Source organism: Bos taurus, chromosome 13, assembly GCF_002263795.3.
Source record: "Bos taurus isolate L1 Dominette 01449 registration number 42190680 breed Hereford chromosome 13, ARS-UCD2.0, whole genome shotgun sequence".
NCBI lineage: Eukaryota > Metazoa > Chordata > Mammalia > Artiodactyla > Bovidae > Bos > Bos taurus.
Genome location: NC_037340.1, coordinates 78,073,736 through 78,100,585, shown reverse-complemented (window position 1 = coordinate 78,100,585; position 26,850 = coordinate 78,073,736). Strand labels below are relative to the sequence as shown.

The 26,850-nt window shown below is 57.2% G+C and overlaps 1 long non-coding RNA gene across 1 annotated transcript; it reads right to left on the bottom strand.

Moving 5' to 3' along the window:
- Positions 1-26,020, bottom strand: LOC132346984 (uncharacterized). Its single transcript, XR_009497044.1, has 3 exons — positions 25,938-26,020; positions 2,151-23,314; positions 1-1,925 (listed from the first exon to the last, which is right to left on the bottom strand). It is a non-coding gene; the product is annotated as an uncharacterized lncRNA (long non-coding RNA).
- Between the last annotated feature and the right edge of the window lie 830 nt (positions 26,021-26,850).

The following is a 26,850-nucleotide window of genomic DNA, read 5'->3' as shown; positions in this document are numbered from 1 at the left end:
TGCCACGGACCCACTCAGCCCGAATGCCACAACTGCTGACCTGCACTCTGCAGCAAAGAGTAGCCCCAGCTCCCTGCAACTTGGGAAAGCCCGCGTGCAGCAGGAAGACCCAGCACAGCCATAAACAAACACATATTTAAAAAACAAAAAGAGAGAAATTCATCCTCCTACAGTTCTGGAGAATTCTGAAATCAAGGTGTCAGCAGGGCCTTGTCCCCTCTGAAGGCTCCAGGAAAGAATCCTCCCGGCCACTCCAGCCCCTGGGGGCTGCCAGTGTGGTCTGGCCCGTGGACAGTGCCCTGCAGTCTCGGCCTCCCTCTTCATGTGGCCTCTGTGTGTCTGTGTCCTTTACTCATAAGGACACCAGCTGTTGACTTTAGGGCTCCCTCCAGTGCAGTATGATCTCATCTTACGATCCCTGACTAATGCCATCTGCAAACATCCCATTTCCAAATAAGGCCACATTCTGAGCTTCCGGTGGATGCGAAGTGGGGAAGGGACACCATTCACCCCACTGCAAATGCCTACTGTGTGCCCCAGGCCCTGGGGACAGAGTAGCAGACCAGACAAGGCAGGGCTGGGCTGGGGAGAGACAGAAACAGCGAATTACAGAAGAGATGCTCTAATAAACTCCACCAGCGAACTTGGACTTGGGACACCCACAACCAGAGGAGGAGCCTTGGGGTAGGCCTGGGCAGTGACCATCCTCCCTGTTCTGAGTCCCCGCCCACAAGACCTGGGGCCTGAGCTTAGGACTCACCCTCTCCTGGGAGCCTCCTTGATCCCAGAGGCGCCCCCTTGGGGCTCCCGAGGCCCCCTACCCTTCCTCCCGGCATCCAAAGATGATGGGGTTGTATTTTTTGAACTTGGGAATTCCCCAAGTCTATTTATTTACAAAAAGAATGCTTTCTGTAAACAAGCAATGATCATTGAAAGCCTTGATAGAAAAACGCACTGACTTTCTCCCCATCCACTCTCTGGGAGTTATCTTTCTTGGCAGGTAGGTGCAGTTGCACAGTCAGTGGTAACAGTACGTGCTTCATAATGTTTGAACACATGGATGACCAGTGTCACCCTGCCTACCCTGGGGACAGTGAGACGGTTAAGTGACAGCCTGTGGCTGTGAATTCACTGCAGTACAATCTCTACATTGCCTAGTCTAGAGTGGAGCATACAGTTGGTGCCCCATAGATGCTGGCAGTGGTTGGGGAGTTGCCTTTGGGGTCCCCTCCATCTTCGCTGCTGTCCCTGGTGAGGGGACCAGCAACCAGGGATGCTGGGATATGGGAGATTCCAGCCCATGGCTTCAGGGATTTCCTTCTGGGTCTCCACTCCAGGGGCAAACTGTCAGCTTCCAGGTCTTCTGTCCACAGCCGCCGCCCGGACACCACAAACTTGGGAGGTTGAGTTGTCGTTGTTCAGTTACTAAGTCGTATCTGACTCTGTGACTCCATGAACTGCAACACGCCAGGCTTCCCTGTCCTTCACCATCTCCTGGAGCTTACTCAAACTCATGTCCATTGAGTCAGTGATGCCATCCAACCATCTCGTCCTCTGCTGTCCCCTTCTCCTCCTGTCTTCAATCTTTACCAGCATCAGGGTCTTCTCCAGTGAGTCAGCTTTTCACATCAGGTGGCCAAAGTATTGGAGTTTCAGCTTTAGCATCCATCCTTCCAATAAAGATTCAGGGTTGATTTCCTTTAGGATGGACTGGTTGGATCTCCATGCAGTCCAAGGGGCTCTCAAGAGTCTTCTCCAACACCACAGTTCAAAAGCATCAGTTCTTCAGTCCTGAGCCGTCTTGATGTGAGGCTGAGCCCACTGGTCAATCCAGTAGCCTGTATTGAACAGCTGCTGTGCGCTGGTGGGGGCTGTGTCGCAGGCTCAGTGGTAAGGAAGCCAGCCCCGTCTGTCCCTTGTGGAGCCTGCGTTTTAGGCAGAGCAACAGACACAGACAAATCAGTAAAGTATCAGGACCCAGTGCCAAGGGAAAAGAAGGCAGGAAGGTTCAGGGGGTGGCAGATATTGAATAGGCAGATCAGGATGGGCGGCCTCCTGGAGGAGGTGACATTTGACAGAGAGTCGGGAGGGGAGGAGGGATTGTTAAAAGTCTGGGAAAAGCAAAGGGAAGGCCTGTGGTGTGAGGTCACCTTAGGGTCCGAGGAAGAGGGAGGAGCTGGTTGCGGCTGCAGCGGAGGGCTGGAAGGCAGGAGGGCGGGGTGGCCACGGGGCCCCTCGGGGCCTCTCGCCCGCCTCAGTAAGGACTTTGGCTGTTCTCCGTTTGAGCTGGGAGCGAGCCGTGGAAGGTGAGCACGGAGAACAGACATGACTTGGAGCTCACACGAGGTCTTCATCCTCAGCTATTAAAGGCTGGGGTCGGACTGTTCTGTGCCACGGGGCCATCCCGGGAGAGGGAAGGCAGTTTGGCCACACCCCTGGCCACCACCCACGCCAGCTGTGACAACCAAAATGTCCCCAGACGTGACCGCGTGTACCTCGGGGCAGGGGTGGATGCTGGGCAGATCGCCGCTGTCGGCCTGTGAGCGGAGATGGTCAGGGAGCGAGGCAGGGAGTGAGGACACCCGTGAGGAGGGGTCTGCTGGTGGGTGTGGGTGTCAGGGAGCAGCCGTGGGTTCCAGGTCTAGTTGGAAGCAGGAGCAGGGAGCACGGAGCTGTGGGATCTGTGTGGGTAGGCATGGAGCTGGGTCTGGACACATGGGTCCTGAGTGTCATCGGGCTGTGGGCCCAAAGGAATGGGGACTTCCCTGGTGGTCCAGCGGTTAGGACCCTCCCTTCCACTGCGGGGAACATGGGTTTGATCCCTGGTCAGAGAACTAAGATCCCCAAAAGTCCTGGAAACTTGCCACAACCTCCGCTTATGAAGCCTTTTGTGTTTACCCTCGTGATCTCATTTGATTCTCAAGACTGGCACCCTTGGGAGCCCCAGTTACAGATGAAGACACAAGGCCCAGAGAGGCTGAGTGACTTGCCTGAGGTCACACAGCAAGTCAGGCGTGGGGATAGAGAGGAAGCCAGCTCAACCGGGGCCCAAACCCTGGTCTGTATCCAGCCCCGCAGTGGCTGGCTGCGTGGGGAAGGGGGTGGGGGTTGAGTGGAGGAAGGCTTTATTTTTCTAATTTATTTCCCCCTAAATTTTCTTTATTTTCTAAGGTTTCTGAAAAGAATGTGTTTTTCTTTTGTAGTCAAAGAGAAACAAAATCCAGAAAGGGAGGTTTTGGCTTGGTTTTTCACCAGAGACTCCTTGTGAAGCCATTCCCTGCTCCCCCCACAGAAGAGCTGACTGGCTCTGGGTCTCGGGTTCCTAGTCAGCACCATTGCTGGTGGGCAGACTCAAGGAAACAGTCTTCAGGGAGGGCAGATGAGCATGACTCTCAGAAGAGAAAATAGGACTCCTCTAGGATTCTTCTAAGAGCTCATCACCTAGAAAATACTTGCCTGAAAAACACGAAAACACTTGCCTAAGTCCCGGAAGACGTGTATGGCGTTGGGGTCTACCTCAGTGTGGTCTGTGGTAGTGATAACAGGCAACAACCTACGAGTTCATCACGGGGAGCCTGGAGAAACAGCCAAAGTGCCTTCCCTGGGGGGAACACTACACAGCTGTAAAAAAGAACCTCCCATGGTCACAGGGAGGTTCCTGGAATGTCATCGTTACGTGAAAACAGCTCAGTGCTGCAATGTACGTCGTGACTGTGTGCTCAGTCGTGTCTGACTCTCTGCAACCCCATGGACTGTAGCCCACCAGGCTCCTCCGTCTGTGGAATTTTCCAGGCAAGAATGCTGGAATGGGTTGCCATGTCGTCCTCCAGGGGATCTCCCTGACCCAGAGATCTCTTGCATCTCCCGCAACAGCAGGCAGATTCTTTACCACTGAGCCACCTGGGAAGCCCTTGATACTATCTGTAAAACAAAAGGTAAATAGGAAAGAAGAGAAATGTGGATTTGTTTGTGGATTCTCAGACAATCCCTGGAAAGTACCAGAAGACACTCTTAACAGGGGCAGGCTGAGGGTCAGAAGCAGGGAGAAGACTTGGCTTTTTCTCTTCCTTTTTCCCTTCAGTTATTATTTTTTATGAATACAAAATAGTTCAGGCGAACAAAGAAAATATAAAGAATAGCATCCCTACCACCCAACCCAAGAAAGAAAATATGGAGAGAACTGGGACCCAGTGAGAGAATGTTCTTCCTGGCTCACAGGAACCGCCATCCTGAACCTGCAATTTATCCTTCCCACGAGTGTCCTCACTTCGCTACTCCCTTAGCCCCGCTTGACTTGAACTGAGTTTTGTGCTTTGTTTTCTGTCGGTTACCTCTCGCCCCAGGGATGCAGAAAATTAAAAGAAGTCTTCTTGCATTGCCACCCCTCCAGACTGCTCCCGGAGCTTCAGTTTCCTGGAACAAGGGGGCTGTAACCCTCCATCTGGGCCCCCGGAGGCCCTGAGCAGAGCAGAGGAGCTGGCGGGAGGGCAGAGGCAGCCCTGGGCACCGCAGCCCCAGCCCACTCGCCGGGCTTCTGCAGGCCCGGGGCGTGGAGCCAGCAGGCTGGAGCCAGGCGGCCTCCCGGGCCTCCTCACAGCCGCTTTTGATAAAGCCCCTCTGTGCACGGGGTGGGGGGGCCCCGGCCGGCTGGAGCCAGCTCACATCTGGAGGCCAGCACAGGCCCGGGGCAGCCGGCGCGGCTGACAGCGGCGCCACCCCGAGCCACACGCCCAGCTCTGGGTAAACAGCCCCGCGCCCACCCAGCAGCTCACCTTTCGCCCACAAGGCCGCCTTTCTTCTCGGACCCCGGCCGCGGCCACCGCGAACATTCCTCCAGCACGAGGCAGAACGGGCCGCTGACCTCCAGGCCGGGCCAAAATGTGAATCCAGGCATCAGGTGATGATGGAGAGGGGGGCGGGGCCGGGGGAAAGCACCTACTATGTGCCTGGTGTCCACCGAGCTCATTTTGGGCTCACTGCTGCCCTGGGAGGGGGAACGGTGGTAGAGAGCGTGTGTGTTGGCCCTAAAAGACCTGGGTGCAAAGCCCAGCTCTAGCTGTGTGCACTTGGGCAAGGTACTCCACCTCTCTGAGCCTCCTCGGTAAAATGGAAATTATAAGGGTGCCTCCCCCAGATTGTTAAAGAAGTTACCCTGGGCGATTCCCGGAGGCCCAGGGGTCAGGATTCTACGCTTCCATTGCAGTTCCCCCTGGGTGGGGAACTAAGATCCCACATGCTGTGTGGCACAGGCAAAAAATTAAATGAAAAAAGAAGTTACCCTAAGTTAACTGTGGAGAATTGTGCCTGGCCTGGCTTATATATGATGGATCTTATGCCTCCTCTTTCAACAAAGCTATACTCGGGGTGTTTTCTGATGGATACCAGGATTAAGATGGGAAAAACTAGGGGGCTTGGCCCTCTAGGAGCTGTGTCCCTGGGCAGCGGGCAAGGCCTCTGCCCAGCCACCCGAGGGACATCGGGGCCAGCCTGGGCTCCAGGCGGCGGTGGGGCAGACCGTCAGGCCAGGGCTCCACACACACCCCTTTCTTTGGGGAGCATGACCCAGGACCCACCTGGGGCCAGCAGGCCTGGGTCCTCAGCTCCTGTGCCAACAGGTGGCAGGAAGCGGCCAGGCTTCCTGACTTTGAGCCCGGCGAAGCCTCCAGAACACCCGGTTCTGCTGTTTCCTGGCAGTGAGCCCCTTGCTGTGCCCCCGTTTCTCCACCTGCAGGGGCAAGGGCTGGGGCAACAGCACAGGTCCCTCCTGACCCTCGATGTCCTCACCTGCCAGAGGGGCAAACAGCCAGGTACCAGGCATGCCGTGGAGCTGGGGAGGGCCACAGGAAGGGCTCAGTACCTGACCTTGAACCTGGGTCTCCCGCATTGCAGACAGGGAGAGGTCTGAGTCGAAGAAGAGGGAGGCTTCCTGGAGGAGGCCACCATGCTCTCTGGTGGGGGTGTGGGGCGGTGGGGGCGGGGGGGGAAGCAGGACTTGAAGGAGGCTCAGGGAGAGAGAGAGACAGAGCAGAGTGCCTGCAACGTACACAGCCCATACTGCCCTGCGGTCCCCAAGAGCCAGGTCCCTGTTCAAGCAATTGCCAAGGTCAGCGCTCTGGCCATCCCCATTTCACAGATGAAAAAACTGAGGCTCGGAAGGCAGAAATAATTGGTTCCCTCGGGGACTAAAAGTCAGAGTCAGAATTTGAACCCAGGGGGCCAGAGTGCCTCCCTCCTTCCCTCTCTTCTTCCCATTTCCTCACTTGGGTCTTTACTGCAGCCCCACTGTGCGTCGGACTCACAGAGCCGAGCAGACCCAGGAGGCCCAGCCCCAGATCCTCACGTCTCTGTCCACCACCAAGCTGGGACCGTCCTTGGCCCCTTCAGGGCCTCGGTTTCTCTCCTCTGAGGAATGGGTTGAACTCCCACTCCTGGCCCGGCGTGCTGCCTCTAGGCAGCCGGGAAGGCGGCAGCGGGGCGGGCGGGCGGGGCCTCCCTGCCCCGAGACGAGGCGGGCGGGGGTCCTCCACCTGCTGCGGCCCCCCAGTCCCCCGTGAACCTGCTCGCCAGGCTGGAGCCAGCCGCCATCTGGAGCGACGGGCTGTTTATGGAGCCGGGCGGCGGGGGCCCTGGCCCTGACCTGGCCAATCTGGAAGCGATTAGCAGCCCCGGGGCTGGGAGCGTTTGGAGTTCTCATCAGCGGGTTGGGACCACCCCCTCCAGCCCCCACACCCTGCACCACCCAGAGCCAAGGCCGCTCTGGGGGTCTCTGAGGAGCCCCGTTTCTTGCAGGGCACTCCAGTTCGGACCTGCTCCAAGGCCTAGAGCTCTGAAAACCAGGCGACACTGGGCCACACACAGACCAGGACGTGGGGGTGGGTGGGGTGGTGGGGGCGCCGGGGCCTTCGTGGAGGGAGCCTCTCAAGGAACTGCTTTCTGGCATGTTTGGTTTTGAATATACATGCAAGCGCACAGAGGAAAACACACACGGAACTCAGCACAGAGGGTGCAAAGCACGGAGTGAAAAGTCAGGGTGGCTCTCCGCTGCCCGCGAGCCCGCACCCCCTGCACAAACCCAGTGTTTGCAGAGTCTCGGGTCTCCTGAGAGGCTGCGAGCGTCTACGCACACAATCTAGTTGTTCTTCTTGCCTTTTTCTACAACTGGCAGCCCACTTTATATTTGGGCCTGCCTCTTCTCCCTTGGATTAATCCATATTTCTACCACTAGACGGCAAAAAATCTGTCTGCAATGCGGGAGACCCAGGTTCAATCCCTGGGTGAGGAAGATCCCCTGGAGGAGGGCATGGCAACCCACTCCAGTATTATTGTCTGGAGAATTCCATGGACAGAGGAGCCTGGTGGGCTACAGTCCATGGTGTCGCAAAGAGTTGGACACGACTGAGTGACTTTCACTTTGCCGAGGAATAATAACCATAATGTTCACAATAATAATGGTAGCAAAGGTTTCCAGAGGATTTACTGTGTGCTGGGCACGGTTCCAGATGCTTTACATGGATTAATGAATGCGTCAGAAAGATGAAGCGATCCTATCAGGAGGCTCTAATCCCCATTTTGTAGATGGGGAAACTGAGGCATGGCGTGTCAAGGCGCCATGTGCCACACAGCTGTGCCTGGCAGAGGTGGGACTCAGACCCCGGCAGGCGGGCTCCCTCCCAGGCCTGTGCTCCAAAATCCTTCACCATCCAGCCCCTCCCTCTGCTTTCTGGATGGATCTGGTGGTTTTGACGGGTGACCGGTGATGTACCACTGGGCTATCTCCATCTTGGTGCTGCTGCTGCTAAGTCGCTTCAGTCATGTCCGACTCTGTGCGACCCCATAGATGGCAGCCCACCAGGCTCCCCCATCCCTGGGATTCTCCAGGCAAGAACACTGGAGTGGGTTGCCATTTCCTTCTCCAATGCATGAAAGTGAAAAGTGAAAGTGAAGTCGCTCAGTCATGTCCGACCCTCAGCGACCCCATGGACTGCAGCCCACCAGGCTCCTCCATCCATGGGATTTTCCAGGCAAGAGTACTGGAGTGGGGTGCCATTGCCTTCTCTGATCTCCATCTTGGGCTGGTGCTAAATGTGCTGTGAACAGCCTCGTGGGACGTCACGCCACTTGGAACTGCGGGGAGGCCCCATCTCGGAAGTGCCTGGCCAGACACAGGAGTGAGCCGTGCAACGGCCAAGGGCCACTGCCCAAGTGTTGTCTTGGTGGTGATGTTGGAGGTGATGCTGGAGGTGATGCTGGAGGTGATGCTGATGCCTGATCCAGGTCCCCAGAAGAAGGGAGGAATCCTCAGCTGCCACATCCTGGGCCTATTTCCGGGGTTACTTGACCTCCCTCCTGTTCTCTGACAGGCAGACAGGACTCCAGGCTCCCCTCCCATCTGCCCGCCTCCGGCCACTATGCTCCCCCAGTCCCGGCTCCACGCTGTGGCCGGAGCGACGGTAAAACCTAAGTCAGGTCAGGCCTTTTCCAGCTCCCCCCTGCCCTCCCTCTCCCTCCCCCCATCCAGGCCAAGCCAGAGGTGGGTCCCCGAATTGCCATGCCCACTCCCGCACCTCCTGCAGGGGCCAGTCCTGGCCCCTGGGACATTCCCCTCTCCCGCCCCCACTCTTCACCTGGCTACATCCTCTGGTCTGAAAGCACAGCCTTCCCCAAGTGCCCAGACTGAGGCAGGCAGGGCCTCCCCTGGCAACGCAGCCTCAACAACCTGGGCCCATAAGAATCTTAGCTTGACTCACACTATCTCTGATGGCTGTCTCTACTAACAGAGTATCTACAGAGATTTTTGCCTGTTTTCTTCATTTCCGTATCCCTGCAGACTGGAGCTTAGTAGGTGCTCAAAAAAGTTGTTGAGGGACTTCCCTGGTGGTCTAGTAGTTGAGACTCGTGTTTCCAATGCAGGGGAGCTTCTGGTCGGGGAGTTAAGATCCCGCATCCTGTGGGGTGCGGCCAAAAAGTTAAAAAAACAAATTACTGACGGGGTGAAGGTATGAATGAACAGATGAGTCGGTGGGGAGCCCGGGTCTGTGGGCAGAACGCCTGTTCTGAGGTGGGCGGGGTCCGGGCCGTCCCCCAGGGGAGGGGGAAAGGAGGACAGCTGGGAGGGGAAGAGATACAGACGGGTTCCCAAAGCGCCCACTGTCCTCAGGCACTTGCTCATTCTTTGGGCCTGCAAGACCCACTGCACAGATGAGGAACCTGAGCCCCCTTCATTTGCTCCACAGACCCATCCTTCAGTCTCCAGGCCTGGGGCTGGGGCAGGGTGACTCCGGGTTCTCAGAGCTGGTGGGAAAGGCGAACCCAGCAGGAAGGGGAACGGAATGAACCGGAACACCTGAGCGCCACCATGCCACAGTCAGCTGCTGACGTGGCCACTGGCCCCACCTCGAGCAACCCTCACACCAGCGATGGCGCTCTGTCCCCTCTTCTGGAGGCTCAGGACAGTAAGGGCCACAGCCGGCGCTTACGTGGTACCTACTGTGTACCAGGCCCTCGTGGGAGCCTGACACAGACAGACAGCTCATTTATTCCCACCAGGCCTCCAGGGCAGGGACTCTTATCACCCCCACCTTACAGAGAGATTAAGTGACCTGCCCAGGGACACACAGAGGTCAGCAAGGTAACACTGTGACATCACACACAGGGTCCTGAAGGCCCAGCTCAGGAGGAAGGCCCCTTTGGAGGGAGGGTGTGGGGGAGGCCCTGAGGTCTCCCCGGGCCTCGGCGTGTTTCGTTTCTCTCTTGGAGGTGGGGATACGGATGCTCACGCCTCGTTCCTGAACTCCTGGTGCAAGCTGAAAACAAACCACAGCAGCACGTAGCCACGCGGCTCCACTGCAGAGAGTGACTCAGCGTGGATACGGGGCTGACCTTTGACCCAGCTCTGGCTGACCTGGGGGCTGAAACCAGCCTGGGTAAGGGGGCTGCCCCCCCCCAGCCTCTGGGCCCCCCCAGGCTCTCAGTGACGCAGCTGTGGTGGCGTTTGGCAACCTGGGCTGCCCGCAGTTACGACAGCCCAGCATCTGGCATCAGGGGGAGAGCGGGGCGGGGAGCCCCGGGCCTGCCCCTGCCTTGTCGGCTGACCCCTCCTCCCGGCAGCCCGTCTGGCTCCATCTTTCCTCCCCTTTACCAGTTGACGTCACAGTTGCTCAGTGACCAGAGAGTCTTCACCCTGAGGGCAGGAACCTGTGCTGTCGGCACCGCATACAGCTGGCGCTCCATAAGTACTTGCTGAACGAACAGATGAAAAGCTGGACACACGGACTGCAACCCCTCCCTCCTCCCTCCCTCCCTCCCTTCTCTCCTTCCTTCCTGCCTTCTCTCCACAGATAGTTGTTGAGCACCTAGTATGTGCCGGGCAACCGGGACCCACTGGTGAAGGGAACAGCCAAAGATGCCCGTCCTCGCGGAGCTGACGTTCTAGAGAGGATGCCGGTCATCCACGCGGTCATCCTGCAAACACGGCAGCTGGGGGAGCGGCCACACACCTGCTGCAGGTGGCTGGACCCCCAGGGCTGGGAGAGCCCCCCGGGGAAGCACGCCCACTACTCGCTCCGCCGGGAGAGCCGTGGGAGTGAGAGGCACGCACACACATTAAACAAGAGGAAGCCCTGGGCTGCGGACCTGCCCTTCCAGCCCGGAAGGGTCCCTGAGGAAGTGACGCCCTGAACACGGAGCCGGATCTCCGCGACCGCGAGGAAGACTATTCCCTTCCCAGCAGGGGCAGCAGCCCGGCAAAGGCAGGAAGCCTGCCCCACCCTGGGAAGCTGGTGGCTCCGCACGAGATGGCCCTCTCTGGCCTGGCTTTCTCCTTTTGCGGAAAGGGAACAGTCCCCCTGACAACAGACAGGGGTGTCGGATCACTCTCCGGGAGCCTTTTAGAGGGCTGGGCGAGGCACTTGATCTAAAGCTTTCTTTTCTCTTTTTTTGCAGTATAGTTGCTTAACAATGTTGTGTTAGTCTCTGCTGTACAGCGAAGCAAACCAGCCACACATGGACGTGTGCCCCCTCTTCCCTGGATTTCCTTCCCAATTAGGTCACCGAGGCTCTAGGTCACCGTGAGTTGTATTCTCCCTGTATTTCCCACTCGGCTGTGAGCACAGGGGGTGCTCAGGGCACTTCTGGTGATTAAATGAGCCAGTGAGTCTCGGTTTCCTCATCTGTGTGATGGGATGACGCTGGTGTGGCCACAGGGAAGGAATGAACCGCTCTTTATAACTTGCATTGTCTCCTGGGGGTGGGTCAGGCCTCTGGGGACCCCCTCAAGTCCTGGAAGATGACCTTCGGGCTGAGGGAGACAGAGACAAGAGGGCAGACACAACAGCCCTCCAGCTCTGCACGTGAAGGCAGGACCCTGAGTGCTTAGAAGGAAATGACAGGCCGCCTCATTCACAATGGAAGGAAACTGAGGTACGGTAACAAAATAATAAAACCTCAGGCGTGCTGAGCGCTTACAGTAAGCCAGGTGCTGTGCTGAGCCCTTTGACCCAAGTTCTTTCATTTAATCCTTCCAACAACCGTCGCCGTGGAAAGCTGATACCGGGACCCCTATTTTACAGGTGGGGAAAGGAAGACTCAGGCAGGTAAGCCAAGGCCATGCCCCCTGTGAATGGGGGACCTGAGATGGGCACACAGATCTGGCTCCAGAACCCAGAACCGAAACCCTGGGATGTCCTGGGGGGAGGTGGAGGGAAGAGAGGAGGGAAGCCTGGGAGAGACGGAAGATAAGCCCTTGTCTGGGGGCCGCGGGCAGTGGAATAAATGATTACAAGAGTGAGTCACCTGGGGTCAGTTCCACGTCCATTCTACCCTGGATGACCCAGGGTAAATTGAAGAAGCCCCAATTTCAGCCCACCCCAGCAACTTAGAATTTTCTCTGCTTCATTCCTTCACTCATTCATGCAATCATTCAGTCAACAGAAAACAAAGTTCAGGATGACACAAACACAGCCCCGTAAACAATAAATGTAAATGGGTTGAACGGGTCTATTAAAACACAAAGACTCTTGTATGAGATCAAAAATCAAAATCCAGTCATTTATTCGTGGACCTAATATTTATTAAATGCCTAAAATATTCAAGGTCCGGTTTTAGATTCTAATGATAGAACCTAAAAATAAAACGTCTGCTGGTGGAAAAACACCGGGAAAAGGTGATCCAGGGAGAGACGTGAAGGTGCAAAACACTGAGGCTGCAGTGAGCTGGAGGAGGGAGGAGCAGAAGGGGGCCCCTGTGGCCAGAGAGCAGCACCGTGAGCATGGGGAGCGAAGCAGCAGAGGCCCCGCCAGGTTGGGAACAGAGAGCAGCGGCAGCAGCAAGCAGGGCCCAGACGCAGCGGACCCGGGTCCTTCTCTCACAGAGTCCTCACTGCCCCGGCAAGCCCAGCTGCATTCTCGACTCTTCCCATCTAGGAACCCTCCCTGCCCCCCAGACGGGGCTAAGATGCCCTGGCACAGCCCCCTCTCCAGAAGGAGACGCTGTGGGTGCCAGGCTGCACCATTGGTGGCTTCCACGCTTCATTAGCCCATTAAGTCCCACCACCAGGTTTGTTCCTCCCATTTTGCTGAAGAGAAAACTGAGCCTCAGCGGGGCTGGGTGGCCTGCCCGAAGCCACAGGGGCAGGCAATGGCAGGCCCAAGGCTTGGACTCAGAGCATCTGACACTGTGGCCCTCTCGGGAAAGGGCACTGGAGCAGCCTCGGCTGGCTGTGTCCTCACATGGGTCTCCTGACCTCCTCGACCTCAGCTCTCCGTCTGGGAAACCGGGTGCCAGGTCAGTGTCAGGACCTTGATGACGCCCTCCCTCCGGGCAGCGGAGTTCCCAAAGTGCTGAGGTAGCATTTCTGATTCCATCCCCACAATGACTCCATTTAACAGAGGAGGAAACTGAGGCTCAGAAAGGGGGAAGTGATCCTCTGGGGTCATGGCCTTGGGACTCCTGAGGGCCTGGGACTTTTGCTGAATCTGTTCATTGGATAATAAGGATGGGGACTCCCAAGGATGCAGAGACTCGGGGGTGGAGTGATGGGGTGGGGGTGGGGGGCAGACAGGAATGGGACACACAGACAGTGAGGGAGAGAAGGCCTGGAACGCAGGAGCCCCCTCCCAGCCTTTGCCCCTCACTGCATCCTGGGGAAGACAGGGGCCAGGCCCCTGGTCCGGATTATTTCCTGAGAGCAGGGAGGGCCACGGGAAGTCTCCCCACTCAGGTCCTGCCCAAACAGGAAATGCCAGGCAGTCCCCCCACCCCCATCCCAGGGCCGTGGGAAAGCTTAGCCTGGGATTCCAGCGCCTCCAGCAGCTCTGGCTCAGCCTCAGTGGGGAATCTAGACCCTAACAGGGCCTGGGTGACCTTGGGCAAGGTCCTTCCCCTCTTGGGGCCTCAGGCTCCCGCTCTGCAGTCACAGAGCTCTGCCACCTCCGGGCCATGTGACCCCAGGCAGGTGGCTGTGGCCCGAAGCGAGCTCCTCCTCCTGTAAGACAGGGGACCGGGCACCCAGAGTGTGCCCCACCCACTGAGCCATCGTCACCCCAGGCGAGGTCATGACGGGGAGGCCTTCGGAAAGATCCCTGCAGCCCTCTGCGAAAGATGCTCTAGCTTCCTTGGGCTCAGGAACCACAGCAGGGTACCTCTCTGCACCTCACTTCCCAACTGGTACTCAATTTGCACAAGAGGCAGAGCCCTGAATCACAGGGACTGAATGTCAGGAGAACGGATCATGGGGGTGGAGGGGGGCAGCCACTGATTTCATGCCACGGGAGAAGGTAGAAGGACGCACATTCAAGAAAGATAGGGATGCTGACTGGCGTGGGTAGAGGGGTGGCTGGAGCGTGTGCCCTGATTAATCACTTCTCTTTCCCACTGAGAAAAGACAGCCAGGGACTTCTCTGGTGGTCCAGTGGTTAAGAATCCACCTGCCGATGCAGGGGACACAGGTTTGATCCCTGCTCTGTGAAGATTCCACATGCCTATGCCTGTGAACCACAGCTACTGAGTCCCTGCACCCTAGAACCCAAGGGCCGCAAACAGAGAAGCCACTGAAATGAGAAGCCCAAGCGCTGCAACTGGAGCCCCCGCTCACCATACGGAAAGCCCACGCATCAGTGAAGACCCAGGGTGGCCAAAAATAATAAATAAATTAAAAAACAGGTTTTTTTTAAGGCTCTCAGAATAGTGGCAGATGGGCCAGGAGGTCAGGGCTGCACCCACCCCTTGGGGGCTTGCAGAGCTCTAACAGGGGGCGCGTGGGACGGGAATGGGTCTGGCGCAGGGGTGAAGGTGGCTGTTACCTCCTGAAAACAGGTGCTCCCCGCTGCCCGGCCTTGGAAGATGAGTCCTCACTCCTTCCCAGCCCAGAACCCCCTTGTCAGCAAACTGTGACTCCATGCAGTCAGTCGAGGCTGGCACCTCAGAGAGGGACAGCCACTTGCCCTGGGTCACACAGCAGAGTTGCTACCACGTCTCCAGTCCCCTCCTAAGAAAACGGGGTCCCAACTAGGGACAGACCCTAAAGAGACAGGGAGACTAAGGCACCAGGGAGGCTCTGAGGCACTGAACGTGTAATGGGTTTCTGTATTTGGGCGTCTCCATCTCCCAGTGCCAGGCATGTCCTGGGACAGAAGAACCTGGGAAATGGGCCCAAACTCTCATTCCGACTTACAACCAGTGCCAAATCACCGCATTTCTCAGAAGTGGGTTTCTTTGTGGTAAAGTATAATAGAAGGCGTGGTACAGGTGAAGGATCCCGGATATGAAGCCAGTGCCCAGAGCAGAGCTTGGTAAACGGGTTATTGTCTCTATTGTTGTTAGAGACCTGCTACTTAATCCCTCTGAGCCTCGGTTTCCTCATCTGTAAAGTGGGTTTAACCATCCCTACTACAGAGAGTCCCACTGAGGATTCCAAGAGTCGTCCCACATAAAGCACTTCCCATGTGCCTGGCTTTCACCTTCTGCCTCTATTCCAATATCCCAGTGCCTGGCACATAGTAGCAGCTCAATTATGTCTTAGCTGGGTTATTATTATTATTATCACCCCAACTCCAGCTGTCTGAGATCTTGGGCAACTCACCCACTTCCTGTCTTGCTCAATTTCACTTTCCTCCTTCATAAAATCGAAATAACAATAGCGCCTGCCTCTCAGAGCTGAGCAAGGATCCATTCACGCATTCCACAAACACTTATTAACCGTTTGTTTTTAGGAACAGGGGATATAACTGGGAGCAAAACAGAAAAAAAAAAAAAACAACCCTGCCCTCATGGAGCTGACATGCTCACGGGGCAGACAGACCACATAAATCGGTATTTTATACAGCGTGTTAGAAACTGATAAGGGCAGTCTGAGCACAGGCTTCAGTAGTTTTATGTGGTGAGACTGGACGAGAATGAAGGGGAGGGTGGGGGAGGCCAGGCTGGGCCTGTGGGTTGCGTGGGGTGGGGGTGCTTTCTGTGCTGAGTGGGGGCCCCAGAGGGTTCTGAGCAGAGGAAGGATGTGGTCTGACCCAGGTTCTCTGGCAGAGGGTGGACTGTAGGGGGATGCGGGAGGGATTCAGGGGGATGAAAGGGAATGCAAGGGGATGATGTGGGATGCAGGGAGCCTCGGATGAGGTCACTGTGATAATCCTGGCAGGCAGGGATCTGGCCGGACCGGGAGGGGAGCTGGGGAGACATGGCAGAACCCTGGGTCTGTTTTCATCCTCCAGGGGATTTTCATTCCTCTTTGTCTGCTGAGGAAACAGAGCCTCAGAGAGCTGGTGAGACGCCTGAGATTCCAGAGCCAGGCCAGGCCCCAGGAGGCCCTGCCCGAGGCCTGGGAAGTGCTGCTTCTCTCAGGGTGCGGGGTGTGGCCCAGACAAGCTGGGAATCCTCGCCTCTGGGGCCTCCCCTTGCCCAGACCCGTGCAGGAGGAGCAGTGGAGGGGTTCAGACCCTCACTTTCTGCCCCACAAACCTCAGTCCAACCTGCTCCCTGGGATACAGCTGCTCCGCTGGGGTGCCTGAGGATCGTTACAGTCATCTTTAGATGAGCAAGAAACTCTCATTATAAATTACATCATTAAACTTCGGGCTCTAGGATGTTGAAGCAGCTAATATCACTGCGTGTGTGCGTGTTCAGTTGCTCAGTCGTGTCTGACTCTGCGACTCCGTGGACTGCTCAGTCGTGTCTGACTCTGTGACTCCGTGGACTGTAGCCCGCTAGACTCCTCTGTCCGTGGAATTCTCTAGGCAAGAGTCTTGGAGTGGGAGGCCGTTCCCTTCTCCAGGGGATATTCCCAACCCAGGGACTGAGCCCAACCTGTGTCTCTTGAGCCTCTTGCATTGCAGACAGATTCTTTACCACTGTGCCACCCGGGAAGCCCAGATATTACCATTAACCCCATTTGAAACCTGAGGACTGAATTGTCAGGGTGGGGGCGGGGGGTTCACTGCCCGAGGTCACACAGTGGCAGGACTGGGGCTCGGACTCCCAGATCCTCGGTTCCAGGGGCTGAGCTCTTGTCAAAGACGCAGAATGAAACAGGCTGCCCAGAGGTTCCACTGAGCCCCACAGATGAGGAGAGTGGGGACAATGAGGCCAGGACCAGCTCGGGACCCGTCCTCCACCACACAGAGACCCTTGAGCAAGCCAGAGAGGCTGCTTCCCACAAGCTGGGCGGCTCCGGGCCCTACAGGAAGTTGCCCGGGCTAGGACAGGCCCGCAGCTTTGATCAGCTTTACGAGCCGTGGCTGTTTATGGAGGCCCAGGCCCCCACCTCCTGCCGCCTGGGACTGGGTCTTGTCACCGGCACTCTGGATATTGGCAGTCCCCCGAGAGGCTACCCGCCGGGGGTCTTGGCCCCACTTCCTCCAGCTTGGCCCCTGCCCTGCCCCTTGGCCTCGACCCCTGGGAACAGGGCGGGAGGGTCCCCTCAGGCCAGATCCCCTCACACAGGGGCCTCCCGGCAGCTCCTCTGCAAAGGCTAAGCAGCTCTGAGCTCTCGCCGCATCTCAGGCCCTTTGCCCCACCGCGGGGCCGGCCAGCTGGAGCCCACCAGCCCTTCTGGAGCTGCTCCTCCTCCAAGCCACCCCTGCGCCCTGGTCACCTCCTCAGAGAGGCCTCCCCGATCCCCATCTAAAGCAGCCCCCACCTCGTCACCCTCTAACACCGCCTTCCTTTAATTCTTCATTGCCTGTGTCACTGTCTGGAGGGCTTTTGGGCCCCAGCGTGTGGCTTGCAGGGAATCTCAGTTCCCTGACCAGGGATCGAACCCATGCCCCCTGCAGTGGACACTCAGAGCCTTAATCACTGGACTGTCAGGGAGGTTCCTGCAATTTTCTGGCTCATTCTTTTTGCCTGTGGGTCTTCTGCCTTCTTCTCCCCATGGACAGGGTCCTCATGGGTCCCACCCACTCCTGTGTCCCCAGTAGATGCCCAGGAACCTTTTCTTCAGTGAAACAATGATAAAGTCTGTTAGGGGGTGGGCAGGCTGAGGCCCCAGAGCATTCCTCAGGGCCCCCCACCCCCAACCCTCACATGTGCCTGGGAGACTTTCAGGCACAGATGCTGCGCACAGAGGAGTTTCAGCCCCACGTTATGGATGAGGAAACAGAGGCTCAGAGGAGTGATTCGACTTGCCGGGCATCCCAGCCTGAAGGAGCAGGGCTGGGGTGCTCCGCCAGGTCCCCCTCCCCCAGCCCCTTCTTATGCAACCCTCAGGCCCCACCTCCCTCCTCCCCATCCCCCCACCCCACCCCCAGCCTGGCTCATGTCTGTGATGGCTCCCGACAAAAGCATCAGAGGACAGGTGTCCGACCAGCCAGGCCGGTTCTGGGCAGCCGTGAGGGCACTGCCCGCCCCCACCCCCAGCGATGCCGAGAGTGGACACCTGCTCCCGCACCTGCTCCCGCTCCGTCACCCTCAGGCCCTTCAAGTCCCCCCAACGCCCACGACCACGGATGGTTTTGGAGGCCCCGGGGTGCCTGCTCCCCATCCTGCCGGCTCCCCGTCTGAGCTCTGTGACCCAGGGCAGGCGGACCTGTGCCCTGGCCTGAGAGAGCAGCCAATTCACGTTTTCCTTCCAAGCACACACACAGTCTGGCGGGCTGCCTCTCCACTGACCCTGGCCAGCTGGGGAAGCTCGGGGTGCTGGGGCGGGGAGCATGTGGGCACCTGCTGAGGGCAGCCCAGTTCCAATTTTCACAGTTTACGAGGCTTCCTAGCCACCCAGGGGGCAGTTTCTGATCATCCTTTATTCCAGCTGGGACAGTGGCCGTCCAGACTCAGAGAGGGCAGGGCGTTTGCCCAAGGTCACACAGCAAGCAAGACCAGAGCCCTGACGTGTATGCTTTCCCTGTTCTTCCAAGTCATCCCTCCCTGGACCATCGAATGTCACTACAGCCTTGGCTGAAAACCTATCAGGCATTCAGCCAGGTCCAAATTCATTGAAAAACACTTGTTCAGCAGATATGGATTTGTCAGGCCCTCGGCTGGGTCTGGAGATGTAGCAGAATGAGACAGACGCCAGCTCTCGGGGGATGATCTTCCACTGAGAAGACAGAATTAACAAGCTAGGGAAGAAACCAACCCAGTGATTCAGACATGATAAGGGTGACAAATGAAAGGGACTTCAGAGTGAGGTCAGTTGCAGGGCGCTCTGAGGAGGGGAGGTTTGGACTGAAACCTGGAAGAAGAGGAGCGTCCAAGTGGGGAGGAAACGGGGGAGGGGAGGATGTCTGAGGGATGGGGAGGCCCGGGTGATGAGGAGGCAAGAGGGGTGCTCACTGCACAGAGCAAGGTGGGCCTCAGTTTTCTCAGCTGAACATTAGGCTGAGCTGCTCCTGGGTCACAAAAGACCAGGGGCCTTTAAAGAGGGTGGAGCCTGCCCTCCCTGCTATCTGCAGGGGCATCGGCCCCCACCACGCCCCCCCCGGCTCTCGGGGGAGCCTTCTCATGCTTTTCCCTCTTTTGAAGGGTTAGGCAGAGGACAGGGCCTGAAACAGGAGGATCTGGGCTCTGGAATCTTGGGTGAGCAGCTGGCCCTCTGAGAAGCTCAGCTTCCCCATCTGTAAAATGGGCACAGCCCTGCCGCCCCACCTCTTGGGGTCAGTGGCCAGGTTTCAGAGGATGGACCCTGCACTCAGCAGCTGTTCCACTTAACAGGGCTCCGATCTCCTTTCTTGGGGGTGCGGTGGGGCATTGCTTAACCCAGTGGAAACTCAGACCTGTTAGGCGGCCGGACGTATGAGCTCAGGTCCTATCCTGTTCGGACCTGGAAGGTTCTCAGCCCTGGGTCGGGCCCAGAGACCCAGCCCCTCCACCTGCCTGCTGGGGTGAGTTGCCAAGTCTGGGGCCACCAGCGTGGTCACCCCTGGGGTCCAGGGTTGGAGAGGCTGCAGGGCAGTCTCTACCCACCCAGACACGGCTCTGGGAGAACCCGGATTCCCAGCATCTAAACTGCCCCGTCCCGCAGATGAGGAAACTGGGGCTCAAAGAGAACTGACTTCTCTGAGGACTCAGAGAGACAGGGCTGTTTTCCTTTAGTCCAGAAATATTTGTTGAGCACCTACTATGTGCCAGGGCGAAATATACAAGCAGGGATTAAACAGACAAGCTCCGCTTCTGTGGCCTTCACAATCCCAGGAGAGAGGCAGACGCTGACCCCTTCGAGTGACGCACACCAGGCTTTGCAGAAATGCCTGGGTTTGAACCCAGAGTTGTCACTTGTCAGCTGTGTGACCTTGAGCAAAAGATTTAACCTCTCTGTGCCTGATTCCTCATATATACAATGGGAGACAGTACTAAAATGGACCTCGTAGCGTTGTTCGGACTTCCTTGATGGCTCAGATAATAAAGAATCCACCTGAAATGCAAGAGACCCGAGTTTGACCCCTCAGTTGGGAAGATCCCCTGGAGAAGGAAATGGCACCCCACTCCAGTATTCTTGCCTGGAGATTTTCATAGACAGAGGACTCTGGCAGGCTACAGTCCATGGGGCTGCAAAAAGTCAGACACAACTGAGCGACTGACATAGCATAGCTTAGGGCTGTTCACAGTTCTTACATAGGGAAGACGCTCTCTAGAGGTATTGCTTTCTGTTCTTTCATTTTATAAAAATTTATTGAGTGCTTCCTGTGTACCAGGCTCCGAAGTGGGAGCTGGGAACACAGATGTGACCAAGATGACAGTCACTGATCTTGAGGGGTCTAGTTTGAACCCAGGTGTCTGACTCCCAGACCAGCAGTTTCCAGCCCCACCACCTCCTCCAGGAAGTCTTCCATAATGCCCCTGGCCTGCTGAGAGCTGCCACATTCTGGGATTCAGTAGACCAACTCTGACACCAGCCCCTCCACCCACGGGTGCCCAGAGCCACTCGCCCATAGCTGGCGCTGGTCTCAGGATGGAGGGCAGGGCCTGAGCACTGGCAGGATGTTTTATCCATTAAGGTCCTGACAGACGCCAGGAGACGGGTGGGGTGGAGGTGGGGGTGAGCAATGACTTTTGCAGGCAGGACAGTGCCTCCCCTGTCCTGGTCTGGCTCTCCTCAGGCAGTCCCAGGCCTCCACCACATGTGTCCTTCCCTAGGCCGGGCCCTGGAGAATTGAACACAGAGGGGCCTGGAACTTCTCTTGGACACACAGCAAGCTCCCCTCTGGCCTCAGCTGACAGACAGAGATCAAACACTGGGGGCCCTCAGATCAAGTCAGACCCACAATGACAGAAGTACTGCTGCTGCTGCTGCTCAGTGGCTTCAGTCGTGTCGGACTCTGTGCGACCCCAGAGACGGCAGCCCACCAGGCTCCCCTGTCCCTGGGATTCTCCAGGCAAGAACACTGGAGTAGGTTGCCATTTCCTTCTCCAATGCATGAAAGTGAAAAGTGAAAGTGAAGTCGCTCAGTCGTGACCCCATGGACTGCAGCCCACCAGGCTCCTCTGGCCGTGGGATTTTCCAGGCAAGAGTGCTGGAGCGGGGTGCCATTGACAGAAGCACAAACAGCCCCAAAGAAGGCACACAAGACAGATGCACAGATAGAAATACACAACACCACACCTGGACACACCCCCCACGCACTCACACAGGCACCTGCTATTCAAGGGCACCCCAGCGGATCCAGGCTTCCACCAGCACCACGAGGGCTCTGTCGCTCCTGTTCCCCCCGGCCTGGCATCGGCCTCTACCCGGAAGCCTCTCCGATGGCCCCCAGCCTGCCCATGTGACATCACCCCACAGCCATCCCTGCCCTCTCCTCCTCTCACAGTGGATACCCACGCTGTGCTTGCAACCTCTTATTATTAATTAATAATCGTATTAATAATCTAACTAATTATTATTGCAACATTTTCTTTCACACCTAACAACAGGATGAACTGGACAATAAGGCCCCTCTCCCTACACCTGATGACCAGTGGGATGCCTTGGGAGGGCAGGGTTAGAACCTAGTACCCAAGGACAAAGCCTGGTTCTGCCCATCCTCCTCCTTATGCCCCTGCGCCTTGACTTCCCCAGCTGTGAAGTCTGTGACTTCCCCAGACTTCCCTACTCTGATTGTGTGGGGACAATCAGAGTTGCTGTAAGAATGAATGAGCTGATTCCAGTAAAGGCTCAGAAAATGGATGGGCCCCAGGGACTCACTGCTATGGTTAGGGTGGGTGTTACTTCCCTCTTCACAGGCAGCCTGTGCTTGCAGCTTTTTCTGGGATTCTCCGTTGGGACTTCTGAGCATCTCGGGGTGGGGATAGCATCTGTCTCCCTCCTCACTATTCCAGCTCAGTAAATGCTGGTGGAATGAAGGGATACATGAGGGAAGGGATGAAGGAAGGAGTGAAGGAAGGGATGAACCAGTCCCAGGCCCTGTTACAGCTGGTCCAGCTTGGGAGGCAGCAGGAAGACCATTTGGCAGGATCAGGCCCCAAACAGCAAAGGCTTGGCCCAGAATACCGGCAGATGCATCTCCAACGGTGGGGGTTTGCTGCTATAAATCTGTTGGAGAAAGCAAAAATATTCTTGGAAATCCTTAAATTGCTTGAAATGCATGGAAGACTTGTTCTCCCACCTAGTCTCTCCTAACATTCCCTTGGTTATCTGCTCTAGCCACACTGGCCTCCTGGCCGTTTCCGGAACACTTCGGCCACGGTCCTGCCTTGGGGCCTTTGCACTTGCTGTTCCCTCCACCTGGAATCCTCTTCCTGAGCCTCAGATAGCTAGGGGGCCCCCCTCCCTCAGCCCCATCAGGTCTCTCAGCCCCATCAGGTCTCTGCTCCAACGGCACCCTCTCTGTGAGGCCAGTCCGGCCCGTGCTCCAGCCCACGGCTGAGGCGGCCCCTCCGCACTCAGCTCTGGTTTACAATGACGTCACTGGTCTCCCACTTCTCTCCACTCCTCTCACCCAACCTGACGCGGCTCTTTCGTTTGTCCCCAGGCTCAGTGACCAAGAAGCCGCCCGCCAGTGCAGGACATGTGGGTTCAACCCCGGGGTCAGGAAGATCCCCTGGAGAAGGAAATGGCAACCTGCTCCAGTATTCTTGCCTAAAATCAGTCTAGTATTATAAGGGCTTCCCTGGTGGCTCAGTGGTAACGAATCTACCTGCCAATGCAGGATTTCAGGTTTGATCCCTGGGTTGGGAAGATCCCCCGGAGAAGGAAATGGCAATCCACTCCAGTATTCTTGCTTGGGAGATCTCATGGACAAGAGGGGCCTAGCGGGCTACAGTCCATGGGGTCGCAAAGAGTCGGACACAGCTTAGCGAACAAATAACAAGTCTCTTTATGAACTCCTTCAGGCAGGATCTTGCTTTATTCAAAGTTGTAACTCAAGAACCTAGAACACTGCTTGGCACATAGTTCAGTTCAGTTCAGCTGCTCTGTCGTGTCCGACTCTTTGTGACCCCGAGAACCGCAGCACGCCAGGCCTCCCTGTCCATCACCAACTCCCGGAGTTCACCCAAACTCATGTCCATCGAGTCAGTGATGCCATCCAACCATCTCATCCTCTGTCGTCCCCTTCTCCTCCTGCCCTCAGTCTTTCCCAGCATCAGGGTCTTTTCAAATGAGTCACCTCTTCGCATCAGGTGACAAGTATTGGAGTTTCAGCCTCAACATCAGTCCTTCCAATGAACACCCAGGACTGGTCTCCTTTAGGATGGACGGGTTGGATCTCCTTGCAGTCCAAGGGGCTCTCAAGAGTCTTCTCCAACACCACAGTTCAAAAGCATCAATTCTTCAGCGCTCAGCTTTCTTTGTAGTCCAACTCTCACATCCATACACACAGTAGGTGCCCAATATACATCTGTTGCCTGACTAAGCAAACAATAAGAACACAGAGGACGGAAGGCCCTGGAACAGATTGCAACACACAGTAGAACACAGACAGTGCATCGAGAGGGACAGGATGCACCACGACAGCCCCACACAAGGCAGCGGAGACAGCCTCCCTCCGGCCTCAGCGGCGCTGGACAGAGCAGCCAAGACCCTCCTCAAACCATCACTTAGACCCCGCTGGGAACCCTCGGGGGCAGGCGGCCGAAAGCTGGGTTGGGTCTGGGGGTCTTAGCTCACCGTCTCCCCCCCAGCTATCCTGCCCGGGGGGGTTCTTCCGCCCACTTGGTCCCTGTTCCTGCCCAGCTGGACAGGTCAGGTGTGGTTTTTGGTCTGGGCACCAGGGCACTGGCTCCCGTCTGGGGTGATTCCTGCTGACTCACTGGCCGAGGCTCTGGACAGGATCCCATGGTCCTGATCGTGTTGGGGGTGGGGGCAGCCAGGGCCAGAGGGATAAGACACGAAGTCTCTGCGTGTGTGTCTGTGTATGTGTCTGGGGAGGTGGCGGTGCTGAGCTGGCTACAGGCCTCTTCTATCCCACGCTTATGGTTTCTGCATCACCTCTCCCCGCTGCAAGGCTCTGAAAGGCCCCTCCACCGAGCCACCTCCCAGACCCGACCAAGGCCCTGGTTAGCCTCCTGATCATGAAAGAGAAGGTAAGGAGAATTAGGATCATCCCCCGCCTGGGGAAATGCCGACCAGTGAGAAGCTGCCCGCTGCCCAACACAGATTCGAGCTTGACCCTGAAAGCCCGGATCCCTTGTAGGGTGGGGTCCTGGTCCAGTGCTTGGGCCTCTCATCAGGACAGGAGGGACACAGGGGGACCCTGCCTGCCTGTCTGATCCCAACTCAAGCATTTTCCGGGCACCCCTCTCTCCCTAGCCTTCTCCCTAATGTGTCTCGGAGACAGGCCAGCTCTCCCCCTAAATCTACCTGGAATCTGACCATGTCACCCCACTTCTGCTGCCCTTTCTGTTCAGGACCCTCCTGGGGCTCCCCCCTCCCTCGGAGCAAAAGCCAAATCCTCGCCATGGCCTGCTCACCTGCCCACCCCAGCCCCTCACTGACCTCCTCCCCTCACGCCTGTTTTGCTCCAGCCACACTGGCCTCCTTGCTGCTCCTTGGTGCTGCCAGCCATGTTCTGACTCAGGGCCTTTGCACCTGCTATTCCCATGGCTTAAAATTCTTTCCCCAGATACTCACATGGCCCCAGGCTAACTTCCTTCAAACTCTGTGGCACCACTTTCTGAAAGAGACCTTTCTTCCCCACCCAACCGACATGGAGGCCACTCCCTCTGGCATCCTGGCTCCAACCACCTGTGCCTGATTCTTCCTTCCTGACACTTACCACGGCCCACTGTATGGCTTTTTTTTTTTTTTCCCCGGCTGCACCACGCAGCATGCAAGATCCTAGTTCCCTGACCAGGGGTCGAGCCAGTCCCTTGGAGTGTTTGAGGCAGAGGGAAGAACAAGTGCAAAGTCCCTGAGGCTGGAACCCTGAGTCTCAGTCTCTTGAATCTACAAATTCAAGAGACAGAAAGAAGGTCTTCCTTGGGGGCTCAGGGGTAAAGAAGCCACCTGCCAATGCAGGAGGCACAGGTTCGATCCCTGGTCCAGGAAGGTGCCACGTGCTGCGCAGCAACTAAGCCCCTGCAACACAACTACTGAGTCTGGGCCCCAGAGCCCGGGAGCCGCAACTGCTGAAGCCCGCACGCCCTCGAGCCTGTGTTACACAACGTCATGGCGATGAGAAGCCCCTGCACTGCAAGAGAAAAGCCTGAGGGGCACGGAGGACCCAGCACAGCCAAAAATAACATTAATTAGTTAACTTAAAAAAAAAAAAAGAGAAAGAAGTTCATGAAGGCGCGTATAGTATGTGCGCATATGGGGGGCGGGGCTCAGGAAATTTGGGGATCGAGTTTGCTGCCTGTAAACCAGGGAGGTACGAGGATCTCGCCCTGACACCCCAGGACGCCCTTGTATCTGACTTGCTCCTGACAGAGGGTTTTCTCTCGGTCCCACCCCGAGAACCGTCCACAACTGGGATCTTAGCTCTCGGTCACCCCCCTCCCCCTCCCCCGGCCCGCGGTGCTGGCAGCGCCGGGAAACGGTGACTCAGGAGTCTGGCGGGATGGGGCCTCCCTCCCCCAACGTCCGTCCGGGCAGGCGGCCGGGCAGGAGCCAGCCTTGGCCGACACCGGGGGCCCTCCCGCCTGACGCCCGGCCGGCCGTGCTCTGGCCAGGGGAGTCCTCCCCTGGGCCGGGCAGACACTCTACGTGGACTCCTTCTGGCGGCAGCGGTGGCGGCCCCAACCATGTAACCTTCCCGGCAGCTTGTCGGGGTGGGGGGTTATCCCCACTTTCCAGGGGAGGAGACTGAGCTGCAGAGACGCTGAGATGCCCGCCACAGTCACAAAGCGGAACTGGCACCCTGGGAACACGGTGCTGGCAGCCTTGGTGCCCAGCTGGCAAGTCTAGGGCAGAGGCTGGGTTGAGCGTAGACAGACCACACACTTCCCCGGGCACCTCCCAAACAGGAGGGACCCTGGGCTGCAGGCCTGACCTTGGATCCCAACAACCCCCTAGCACCAGGACTGGGGTCTCCCTTCTCTCGCTAACCCCCCAATCCACAAACACTCACCAAGAAACAGCCAGGCCCAGAGTCCAGGAAGGAAAATACCCAGCAAAAGGGACACTGGGTGCTTCCTGGGGTGCCTTTACCCCCTCCCCATTTCCTCATCAACAACCTCCCACCCGTCAGCCAGTGACCTCAGCCGGACACGGTCACTTAGTTTTGCAGAACACGAAACATTTTTTCCCAGCCTTCCCCGAGGAAGGCGGTGGTGGGTCAGAGGGCAGGCTCCATCCGGTTCCTGGCTGTCTGCATTCAAGCCCCAGCTTAGCCTCTTCGCTGTTCAGCCTGGGGCTGGTGTCTCCACCTCTCTGGGCTTCAGCTTCCCCATCTGCACAGAAAGGTGTATAACAGAACTGCCTCTCGGCGTCGTTTTTCCGGTGGACTGAGGCGATGCATACAGCAAGTGCTTAGCAAACGTTCCCGTGGTTCCCCGAGTTTGCTAGCTCAAGTCTGTGCTGAGTTCAACCAAGAGGCTCGGGGACCCCCCGCCCAAGCCCGCATTAAAAGCTCATCTGTGAAATCTCTCAGTCACCCCTTACATCCCGTTAGAGTTACATGTTCAGGTTAGATTTTTTTATTCCCTGGCATCCACGTAACAAGCCGAGTTATTATTATTTCTGGCCTAAAGCGCGGCGTGGTTCTGGGGACGTGATGGACCCAGGCTATGTTCTCTTCTGACGAGGCGGCGTCCAAGCATTTCTGGAAAACTGCGTGCTGTTTTCCCGTCCGAAACATCCAGCGTCACTGCGGGTGTGGGACTTGAAGGTGGACGCCGCTTCCCGTCCTGGGCCCAGCCCTTCCAGCCTCGGGGCCCGTTGCCCCCCGAGCCTCTCTGGAGAGGAGATTCTGGGAGTCCCCGACTCCCTTCTGCACCCCCCAGCCTCACTCAAACCAAAAGCATGAGATCTCAGGCCTGGAG